Below are 12544 nucleotides of genomic sequence, written 5' to 3' on the forward strand. Positions count from 1 at the left end.
GTTTTTCTGTTGGTGTTAATTAAAAATGCCTAAAAATTAACTGTTTCATGTTACAGAGCCATAAAATTAAGTGTTTAGTGTTATCGAGTTGCCCCCATTTAGACGCTCTCTTTTCGTTTGTTGTTGTTGTACAATTTAAGGAAACTGTTAGTTTCTTTGGATGAAATCCTGAGGTCGGGCCTTTGCTGGCTCTAACTATTGAGTCTGTGGATGAAGTGCAGTTATCAGATGGTGGCCACCGTTACAAAATATCTCCCGCCATGCTTTCATGTGGAGAAATATTGAGTGGAAAAGCATTTCAATTTTATTCGTAGCCTGAATCTGATAATATAATAAAGCAAAGACTTCCGGTTAATTCGGAAATTATGGTTGGGAAACTTTCTAATTACAGTGGTCAATAAATGAACACATTCATAACTACTGCGCTTGTAGCCCTCACAAGCACACCAAGTCGAACACTAGAAAAAAAAAAGCAACGATCATATTCAACAACGTCGGTGACATATAGTCACTCTAGTGACGTTGCTGCGCCTTCCAGTAACATACGGACTCTGAACTTTACAAACCAACTAACGATTTGCGTGTCAATTATAATTACGGTGACAACACAGATCAGAAACGGACAAAGTGTTCGAAATCCGCCAATCACAGCGCACAAACATGATCTTTCGAACCCGTTTAGCCAAACGTTGCTGTTTTCTTAGAGGTCGGCTCTAGTGATTGACGGCAGTGAAAAGCGTAACGGTTGGTTGAATCGTGAATTTCAGAGTCCGCATGTTATTGAGACGAAGTAAAACTACATGAATATAAGATGATTGAAGCAGAAGCTGTTATATGTGTATAGCAAAGAGATGCCTTGGAATAAGTGAACAACTGAACAGTTTACTTAATTGTCGAAAAACTCTAGAAACAAATATAAAATACACGCGATTGAAGGTAATCTAACCAATGATTTTCCAGGTGTTGGTTGTATATTTTTACCACGGAGCTACGGGAGACTGATTCAAAACGAATCTTCTATATCCCATGGCCAGTGATAGAATATCCTGCCGGAACCTGGAAAGTTATCAGAAAGACTCCATTTGGGAGTGAGTGAGCTTTCAGAATTGTTTCTGAGTTGTTCCTCTTCTATTTTTCTTTGTAAATAATATTGCATGCAGATATGCTCACCTTGATTTCGAGGGACGAACTGCTCCGTTGTACATCGAACCGAAGTGTTTTGGAGATAAATTGTCTGGTGTAAACGTTTTCTAGAACAACGTGAAGAAAACAGGGAAATGAAGGTTGCCTTAACTGATAACTGTGATATATTTAATTATTTCCCATTCTCGCGCTCCTATTGGACAAATGTATTACGTGATACAAGACCCGGAATGAATGGATAATTAAAGGACGGTAGTTGTCCGATTTGATATCCGTCGCGCGATTTTATCAAGGAAGCAGAACAAAGCAAAGAAAAGAAACAATTCTTTTTTAATTTTTCATTTTAAATTGAACTAACAGGATGAAATAAACGCATCGCCTCGCCTATATTTATCCCTAATCAAGAAGGAACTCTATGATCACACTCGTGGTTAAAAGCTTGTCCTCAACGCATATAACGGAGCTTTCCTTCTTGACCAATCGTTGGTCTTTTGGACAATCTTTTAAACATAGGGTTTTTCCTGCAATATGTCATCCACCCAAAGAGCTTTATATAGTAAAAAGCTGTGAAATGAGTACGCTAAAAGTTATCGAAATTCAAAACGGAGCATACTTGCCCATTTAGTGTATAAGAAATACAAATTTATATGCTCTCCAGTCAAAGCAACATTGCTGACTTCCGCCCTTTGTTAGCAAATTACTGCCTAAAACTCCCATACAAACCAACATATTACCACGACAAAATGAGTATGTAAGGTACGCTGAAAAATTCAAAAATATATATAGTAGAAATGACGCATGTTGTTTTTCCAATTTTTTAACCCCTGTGGTTGATTGACAACCCAGTGGAAAACAGAATGACTAGGAGTGCTTCCCACTTAACCAGAATATTTGGTTTAATCCGAGGAAATGCAAATGTTGCGCGCGGATAGTAAAAAGGAAATTTTCCGGAACAAGCAGACGGCCTTTTGAGGCACTCCTTTCTCTCAGTTCCAACCGATTCGAGCGGAAATTACTGTTTCATTTACACAAAATATTCATTTCCACTTTGTTGTCTCTCGCGCCATCATTGCACCATCACGTACGTTTTTGATCAACTAATGAGACTCTTATTTCACAGAACTGGTTGGTTAAAGCGGTAAGATATTTCACGAGTTAAGGGTTTTAAAAAAAGTCGAATTGTTGTGTTTGTTTTGTTTTGTTTGTTTGTTTGTTTTTGTTTTTTGTTTTTTGTTTTTTTTTTTTTTTTTTTTGGCTTTTTTGTTTTTTTGCTTTTTTTGAAGTCACACTAGAGAAAGAAAGATTACTGCCAAAAGATGAAAAAAAAATGGGTGAAATGTTTGCTGATATGTCGCTATGAAATTTGCAAAGTAGGGTAGCGCTGGTAGGGTAGTGTAATCACAGTGACTATATCCGCAATGGATATACCGAAACCAGCTGTTATTTGATAAAATGCTCCTACAACAATAAAATCTAAAAAGTAAATCTATCTTTCAGACTAAACTTCCATCATCAAGATAAAACGGTTAAAGCGAAATTAAATATCTATATCGAAATCTCGATTTTACTTTTCAGATTTTACCACTAAAGAAATATTTTATCATTTTATCAAATAACAATATAGCAATCTTAGATTACATCTCACCTTGTTTTGTATACCATCCAATCCTTAACTTTCAGAACGAGCAAACAGTGGTAAAATTTGTCGCAATTCAATAAATATTTTGCTATAGAACGTCCTCTCTTTAAAGCAAAATTTTCCATCGTATATTTTATGAGGCTCAAAAATATATTCCCTTCAGGTTCACGTGCACCGTTTGCTTGAGTTTGAATGCTAAAATAAATTTATTACAAATTTTTATTGATTTTCCCTTTGAAGTATATCGTAATAATTAACCAATCAAATGTCTTTCACTTGCTTTTCATTAGTTTAAATACGTTCTCGACCATTGCATTGTAATAAACTTTATATAACCGAATTATTCAATTTTGATATTACTTGTTGACGAGGACAGATTGCCTGGAAGTCTTTTTTTGCGTGTCAAAAAGTATTCTGATAAATAAATAGCCAAACGCAAGAGCGATAATTTCCATGAATGCTCACATTTTTTTTATACGTTTTCATTTTGGACGAAACGCAGTTTGAAATGTTGGATAAATTTGTTTGCAAACGAAAGCAATAGAGTAAACAAATCACTAATTTTCAAGATTAATTTGCAACCTCAGGTTATTATTTTATTTTCGCTAACGTGTATTACCTTTTAACTTTTCCAAAGTCCACCTCAAACGTAATTTCTTATGTCGAGTAAAGTGAACCACTGTGATCAAAGATATTGTTACACTAAAATACACTCTTACTGAAACAACAACTGTAAATTAAGTTTCGCTTACAGGCTGTCGAGGGAAAATCCTATGATTTCCAACTTAGTTTCATTATTTTTTGTCTTTTGTTTATTTCTTCTTTAATTTTTTCACCTTCTCATTTAAAACAGAAATCACTTGTTGCAAATAAATAGTACTTTTTCCAGAAAACATATGGATCATAAAATGAAATCATATCAGTTTATGAATCCTCCTTCTCTTTAATCCTCATAAAGAACGAAATTACTTTACCAATGATTTTTTTTTTCACTATATGTCGTCTTGAATTTCACTTTGCTTTTATACCTATGGCTAGATAACTGAGATTCAAGCACAAGGATATTAAGAGCTGTCAAGTGAAAACGAACGCGACGCAAGCACAAGAGAAGGAAGAATTTTGATTCTTGTGCTTGTGCTTATGCTTGCGTCGAGGCCGAAAATAAGCATTCTTAGGCTTGCGCTTGTGCTTGCGTTTGTGCTTACATCGCAAGTGAAAACCAGGCTTAAAAGTTTTACTCTGCAGGGATATATATATTTTTTAATCATTGTTATTTAGAACGTGGATATCCATCGGTTGAATGAAGTTTCCAAATTGGAAATTCTATCAGCATGTAATCCTTCAGAAGAGAGCTATCTTGGCTTATTATACTAAAGTGAAGGATAAGATTGTTTTACATTGTTTTCTGACATGATAGACTATTATATAAGATTTTTTTAATGAGGATCTTTAGTTTAGCATAAGAACGGTCCATTTTTTTAATAATGTGGTGAGAGTCACCCAAGCCTAAATTCATAATCGTATTTTTTTCCTTTTGTTTTAAGAATGAAAAGAGCGGGCATTATATGTAAAAATTTCCTTTTTTGTTTTTCGTCATAAAGAACTTGAGAATAGTAAATATGTATAGTATTACAACTTGTCTCTTAATTTTGGAATGAATAGTGTGGTTAGATATCGGCATCGGGACAATGCTGTTGTCAGTGCATGTTTAGCATTTGCGTTCGATGTGATTAACTGAAATGGAAAACACCATTTAACTTAATTGTAATTGTAGGTAAGAGCCGATTTAAGAACAGTCCATTTTAAGAACGTTCAATCTAAGCTAAAAAAGGAGCTTTCTAATATAAAAGGCAAAATATTATCGCTGTAATCGTTAAACTAATTACGGAGTACTTTCTCAGCGATCAAGTTGCCATAGTTACCATGTAAACCTACCATACGGTCAGTCACTATGCGATTTGCATTTATGAGAGAGCTAAACTAAGCATATAATAGCGAAAAGTGTTACGACCTTCTAGAATAAAACGTTGTTTCTGTTCCTAAAAGCTTTTAACAATCCTTAATCTGTTATCTGATGCCGACAGCATAAGTGCTTAAAAGCTTCAAGTACAGTTAGTCAAACGACGGCTATATTAATAGTGTTAATAGTGTTTAAAACACTACTTTAACACATTTAGTGTGTTATTCGTACTTGAAAGGCACTTAAGGTAAAAAGTTAATGCACGTAGCCATTACGTTTTTAAATATAACGTGCAGACTGTTCCGTCCTCCAGTGGATTTTAAAAATACGATAAACAGCACTAGAGGGCAATACATAGAGTATATAAAGTGGAGTTTATGCAGCGACAAGTTCTGTTATAATGCTAATTATAAGTGTTTTAAGTGTCGCGTCATTTTTTTAGTTTTTCAAACCTTGCCTTTTGACGAGAAAAAATTGAAAACTTACTCGTAAAAAAAACTCAGTACTGTAAGTCACTTTTCGTGGTAAAAAAGAAATTCACATAATGACATTTACTTTTTCAAGTCTTTGCTTGTCACACTATCCTAAAGAGAGTCAAATCCACTCTCTTGTAGATTTTACCAGAGTTGTACGTATTTACTTCGACAGCGCTTAAATTGACTTCAAGGACTCACCTCAGATTCCGAACAAAATTTCAGAGAGTGCTAGTTCTTGTGCAATCAGCATTTTTCGTTTCTTAAAAATTGGACTGCGCAAAGAATAACCACAATACTTACTTTTTTGTCTTCCTCCTCACTATTAAATGCTTAATTGGTCTTGAGAGTGAAAGGTGTTACTTGGTTATTTTGTTTTTAGTGTAAACTATTCATGAATAAGTAATGCATTGGAAAGTTAAATCATTCAACGTCGAATCCTGATTAGAAGGATATGTACACGTGCTTAACAATATAAAGTTCCAGGATTTTTTTTTTTTTTTTTTTTTTTTTGAAAAGCTAGTTTCTGAAGTCGGGAACCAATCTGTAACGAAGTTGTTGTACAGGGTTTAATTTCCATGAAAGTAAAAGAAACAGTTAAGTAGTAGCAGTGGTTTAGTAATAAATAGAAGATGCCCGAAATCGATTACTGTTTGTACAAAAAAACTTTCAGTTTAAACAGCTTATAAACGATTTTAAGACAAGACGCGTTCATTGGCTTTGATGTGGAATCGAATAACATTGACACTCAAATTAATTAAGAACCATTAGCTGCCGTATAAGAAGTATATCCTGAATTTCGCTGAATAGTTACTAGGCTAAACATTGAGCTGATATCAGGCATAACAGTTTAAAATTACCTTAAGTCTCAAGAATATTACAATTGTTGTTATTGTGTTATTGTGAAATACGGATACTCAACTCACCCTTAAAAGACGTACGCGTTCAGGCTAGGTCTTAAACACCAAAGTTGTTTATTTTAGAATTACAGCTGCTAATATGAAAATGTTATTTCTGTTTGCCTGAGCGAATCAAGTTGAATCCATATTTAACTAGCCGTATCACTAACTCATAGCATAGTGGCTTTCAATTAAGCATCGTAAAACCAAAACCAAAGTAATTGCTCTGGTGCGCAAACAGCGCAAGGAATCAGTCAGAACTCTTGGAAAATACATGTTACCAGTGCTAAGCGCGGTAAAACGCGTGCGAACAAGTTACGAATGTTTTTGGTTTTGCTTCTCATCGCTAAAGCCTGGTTTTCACTTGCGACGCAAGTACAGGCGCAAGCACAAGCATAAGAGCTTTATGTCAAATGAAAATGAACGCGACGCAAGCACAAACACAAGCACAAGAAAAGGAAACATGAAAAGGAAACATGTGCATATGCTTGCGTCGAGGCCGTTTTCACGGTGAAATAAGCATTCTCCCCCTTGCTGCTTGCTAGTGAAAACCAGGCTTATCCAATCACAAAGCGTAGAAGCAAAACCAAAGCAAACGTGGATTTTTATCAACTAACAAAGGGCGATAGTCTCCTTACTTAAAAACGGTTTTTCAATGCCTGCACTACAGGCTGTAAACATTCTCTAATCTTTAAAGTCTTTTTATTCGAGGAATCCGCCGGCTTCGAATAACTGTGCCTTGCGGCTTCACTGTACGCAGATAGGCATTCTCGGAACTGCTGAACCCAGCTGCCTTTGAAGAATGAAATAAGACTGTTCACCGTCTAGTTCGCTGAAAAATCGTGAGAACAAAGGACTGATTAATTCTAAACGTTAAAAATGTGAAACAAATAGTAAAGTAAGAAACCTAACAATGCGTGTAATTAGGTTAATAGTTGCAAAACTGAAAATAAGGAGGGTATCATGTAAGCTTTTTCGCTGTTTCTAGAATTAACGCTTCTAAATAAAAACCAATCCCGCTAATAAAGAAAAAATAAAGAAAAAAATAAATACTGACTGATAAGAGATATAGTAGAATGTGTATTTGAATGGAAAAATAACGGTTTTCAGATAAATGTCGTAAAAGCAAACTCATTGCACACATTTTCGGTTAAGAGCCGTTGTCTGAGAAAACCGGGCAGGCGTAGCTGTTTTCTAGTTTCAGTCAGTGATGTTGAAAGGCAATATTTTTATATTCAAACACCTTGTAGTTTTCGAGATCCGACCACCCCCCCCCCTCCCCCCCCCAAAAAAAAAATTGGCCGTTACGGACGAGAAATCCGGTAAAATTCAAATGCTTAACTTCGGTAACGCGTTGACAAATTACTCGCTACTCAAATTCTACCAACTTCGCGAATCTCTTATTTGGATAGTTTTTCTCTGATTCTAAGTCATCTCAGACTTTCTCGATGCATTTATTACCTCAAGAGAGGAAAAATGATTTGTACGTAATAAAATTCAAAAGATAAACATGTGTGCTTATTGACTTTTCGTAAGATCGTTTTCTCAAAAAGGCGGCCGTTTATGGTGAAAGAAAATAGTTGTAAGAAATCATTATCATCCCCTTAACACGAATAACGAAACTGAAGTTTGGGATCTACAAAATCAGAAGCGCTTTCAACCTTGATTTCAGGTGCATTTCATGTGTAATATCAATCTCGTACCCAGAGTCTTCAGGCTTTTTGGTCAGCGGAGCAACGCCGGGAAGACTCTGGGGACATCGAATTTTATTACCGCAGGATTTCTGCGGTAAAACAATGGAAACCGTTACGGAACAGCCAATCAAAAAAATTGAATTTTTTTGATGTCCCCAGAGTCTTCCCGGCGTTGCCCCGCTGACCAAAAAGCCTGAAGACTGTGGGTACGAGATTGGTGTAATATTGGACAAAATAACATGTCACGCACATTGTCACGCACTTTTTGTTGACAAAAATTTTGGCAAATTTTAATTTAAGCTGTGGCTCTTTCCCTGACAATTTGATCGGGTGCCGAAATAAGAGCCTCAATTTGTATTTAGAACCCTAAACTGGTCAATTAGTTCCCTTCTCCAATACATGTATATTTAATTTCTGATTTTTGGGATGTTTATATTCGATTCTTGTCGCTTATGAAGTGTTGCTGGAACTTAGCTCGCTTTGAAGCGTGGCAATCTCACGAGAGAAACACAGTGTACAGCTTTCTCAAACGTTAATTATTCCAGAGCTTCTGAGAGTCATAAAAATTCTTGGTCTGACAGTGATTAAACCTTTAAAGAAAGCGCTTAGTCCATCTAATTTTTTTGGGTCTAAATGGAACTGAGTCGCTGAAATAATATTTCATTATATTATTCATTTTAAATATTCTTTTTTTTTGTTAATACGTAGCAATGCACTATATCAAACAAATGGCTCAACAATCAACGAAGGAAATGTTCTGTATTAGTTTAGCTGATATTGATGCCTCAACTTATCTGTAAACATTTTTTAAATTTGAAATTTGCCTACAAATTTCGGAAAATAGTTCGACAAACATTTTTCTCGTCAGAATTCACTCATCATTAAAAACTGCGGGGAAATGTAATTGTCAATATTTTCAAATTGCGCACTTTCACCGCGCCAAGAGAAAATAGAAGTTCACGATCTCCAGAATGAGCTGTTCGTTTTAAAACGCAAATTAACCCTGTGGTCCAGTTCCGGAACAAAATAATCCCACGATCGTCTCAGTGAAATCTTGCAATCATGATTTACACAGCCATCTTTCCTCGCTTGGTATAAGTGGAAGAATGCGAGATCATCAAACTGTATTTGCTTGTGAACCGACCAGTTCCAGTTGGAGCGGGTAAGAAAAAGTCATTACTTCTCTGGCATGAGAAAAGTTTGAGTGGCCAGTCTTCAGTTAACTTTTTCTTTCCTCCATAAACAATTCCAACGAGAGAGCTGCAATGTTGATAGCCTTGCAAAATATGATCAATTAGTACTTAGGAAAGGAAATATAATTCTCCAGGTAAATATCCTTTGTTTCTTACTGATCTGGCGCAAGTCTTTTCATTGGAAGTGTTTGTTTGGGTAACGTTTTTTTTGTCTTATTCCAGGTTATTACATATAGAAATCGTGTCACCGTTTTCGTAAAAGTAGCTTAAGAAATAGAAGGAAAACATGTCGACTTTTAGAGTTTTGGTTTTTGCAGTTTATGACCATGCGGCAAAAGTAGATCTCAGTAGCAACATTTATTGGTATTCATAAAGGAAATGGGGGTAACAGCGGAGTTTTCAGAGATAATTCAATGTATTACGTTGTGTCAGCTTTGCAGTAGTCTTTGGACTTCCCATCGTCTATTTTTTAATTAAGTTTGGCTGATTGGATCTCCTGTGAGATCCAATCTGAGATCTGTACTGTGAGATCTGTACAAGCAAGCAGGATCTTCGTTCACGGCTTTGCAGTTTTTAAAGTTATAATTCAGTAGCATTAATTCTAAAAAGATTTAGAGTACATATCAATGCATGGCATCTTTTTTCTCTTTTTCTAATTTGAGCTAAATCATCTAAGAAGAACGCGCGGTTACCCCCATTTTTTTGATTCTATTATCCCTGGCGGACATTTGCTTTTCCTAGGATGTCATAAACCGCACAAAAAATACCTGTGCCTTTTCACGTTTCACATAAAATAGCGTGAACCTTTTGACTTTAGCTTCGCTTACTCGTGAAATGAAGCTGTTTTGCGACTCACTATGGTCAGTTCATGAAGATAAGTGCGGTAACAGTGGCGGATCCAGGGGGAGGTTCCATGGGGTCTGGACCCCCCCGTAAGACCAGGGGTTTTTTTTTGTATTTTTATTTATTTATTTATTTATTTATTTTTGTTCTTTTAGAAAATAAACAGTCATAGCATTTTACATTTAGGTATATCCATCAAAAAAAATGTAGTGTAAGTTTTTATATCCAAACTTGAAGAATTTGTAGCTAAAGTGTGCGTGACAATGTGCGTGACACGTCATTTTGCATACCTGTCAACCCCCGGAGTACAAAAATCTGGAGACGTCTAGAAATCTGTTCTCTTTGTTCCGCGTCCCAGCAGAACCGTGTCATCAAGCCTACATTTAGAGCTTCAGTTGGGGGGGGGGGGGGGGGGGTGGGGGAAGAGCCGACGAGAAATAATAAAAAGACCGCAGTAGGTATTTCCCTTCCCTCCCACGCCGTCGTTTTTAGGGGAATCGTATTACCTCCTCGAGTCCCCTAAAAACGACTGCGTGGGAGGCTAGTATTTCCCGGGAGATTTGGTGTTCTAACCGGGAGACCGGGAGATTTCATGAAAAGCTTGGAGACTCCCGGGAAAACCGGGAGAGTTGGCAGGTAGGATTTTGTCCAATATTATGCGTGAAATGCACCTGAAATCAAGGTTGAAAGCGCTTCTGATTTTGTAGATTCCAAACTTCAGTTTCGTTATTCGTGTTAAGGGGATGATAATGATTTCTTACAACTATTTTCTTTCACCATAAACGGCCGCCTTTTTGAGAAAACGATCTTACGAAAAGTCAATAAGCACACATGTTTATCTTTTGAATTTTCACGTACAAATCATTTTTCCTCTCTTGAGGTAATAAATGCATCGAGAAAGTTTGAGATGACTTAGAATCAGAGAAAAACTATCCAAATAAGAGATTCGCGAAGTTGGTAGAATTTGAGTAGCGAGTAATTTGTCAACGCGTTACCGAAGTTAAGCATTTGAATTTTACCGGATTTCTCGTCCGTAACGGTCGATGTTTGGGGGGGTGGTCGGATCTCGAAAACTATAAGGTGTTTGAATATAAAAATATTGCCTTTCAACATCACTGACCGAAACTAGAAAACAGCTAAAAAATGAAGGAAATCGGCCGACCCCCATCCGTGACGCCTGCCCGGTTTTCTGAGACAACGGCTCTTAATTAAAACAACACAAATAACACACAAAAAAAAACATATTTAAGCAAATAGCTGTAAATTTTGTGCCGGACGCACTTAGGAAAACACGTGCTAGCAAGGCGTGATTTGGTAATGACTTCTGATTGGTTAACAAAAGGGCGCGACTATTTTTAGCCAATCACGTAACGTGGTAAGACAGAGCCAATGAAAACCATTTGCAATAAAAATTATCGAAACACTGCATCGTTGATCCCTATAACAAAATATTAGAATGTTTCTGTCAGTGGTAAGAGCGAAGGTCAGGGATCAATGCGTACTTTATGGCCGCGTGTGGAGTAGAAATAATCGAGGGAGCAAGAGAATTGAAAGAAGAGCGGTATAGGTATGTGACTTCATTGCCGCCATGTTGGTGTACCGTCAACAAAAGGTTTCTCCGGTTTCTCTTTTGTCATGGCACACCAACATGACCATGATCATTTGAATCTCTAAAGCTGGCTGCATAGGCTCCATACAAGGGTCTGCTACCTTTTGCCTCTAGCTGAAACACGCATACGCTAAACTGTTTACATTCCAGTGGAACGTTAGTTAAAAACAAAGAGAGTGTTTCAATTCTATATCATCCTTTATTAAACACTCGCCAGAACTAAGAACGTTTCCTCTGAAATCCCTTCACGTCATATTCATTAAAGTGAATCAAGAGTTTTGTATATGTATGTTGAGTTTTACATCAATTGTTAACTTGATGCCTTTAATGGGAATGAAATTTTGGGAAAAAAACTGAAATACCATGATTCTAGTATCTCTAAATACGTATGGTATCTGGGAGCTCTACACTCAATGTGTCATTTTCACGACATTAATCAAAGGTTAATTGAGTTCGGCCAAAGACACTCTCCGAAATCATAGGTCGCGGAAACCAATTTTTCCAAACCAACACTTAGGAAGAGATTTGAATGGAGTTAAAAGCAAAATTTCAACTGTGGTTAAGATTAAATAACCGTTACCTTTAAGGGCAAAGGTATTGTTGGCACATAAATGAATTATAACCAAAACCGTAATTGAAAATGCGCTGAGAAATAAAGAAAGTCTATTAGAAAATGTTGAATGACTGAAAAACTAAGTTGCTTTCCACTATTTTATTTTATGATAGCAAAGGCTGCAGCCGATCATGTTATCTTTGTTGTTCGTGTTTGTTGCCATTAGAGTCCTTTATCATCATTATCATCATCATCATCATCATCATCATCATCATCATCATCATCATCATTGCCATCATCATCATTAAAATCGTCATCTTCATTATCGCCATCATCATTATCATTATCATTATCATCATCATCATCATCATCATCATCATCACCATCATCATCATTGTCGTCATCATCATTAAAATCGCCATCTTCATTATCCCCATCATCATCATCATCATCATCATCATCATCATCATCATCATCAATCATCGATAACTACTGTACAAAGCATTTCTCCATTGCGAAGTGCCTCATGTTACCTTCT

General features: G+C 36.4%; 1 protein-coding gene across 1 annotated transcript in view; it reads right to left on the reverse strand.

The window, feature by feature from the left end:
• Nucleotides 1-1232, reverse strand: part of LOC146478214 (A-type voltage-gated potassium channel KCND3-like) — a 34155-nt gene extending 32923 nt beyond the window's left edge. Inside the window, exon 1 of the mRNA XM_085112463.1 lies at nt 1171-1232. The gene's annotated coding sequence lies outside the window, so the exon portion shown is untranslated. The remainder of the gene's footprint in view (nt 1-1170) is intronic.
• Between the last annotated feature and the right edge of the window lie 11312 nt (nt 1233-12544).

Source organism: Pavona decussata, unplaced genomic scaffold, assembly GCF_977016875.1.
Source record: "Pavona decussata unplaced genomic scaffold, jaPavDecu1.1 SCAFFOLD_65, whole genome shotgun sequence".
NCBI classification, from domain to species: Eukaryota; Metazoa; Cnidaria; class Anthozoa; order Scleractinia; family Agariciidae; genus Pavona; species Pavona decussata.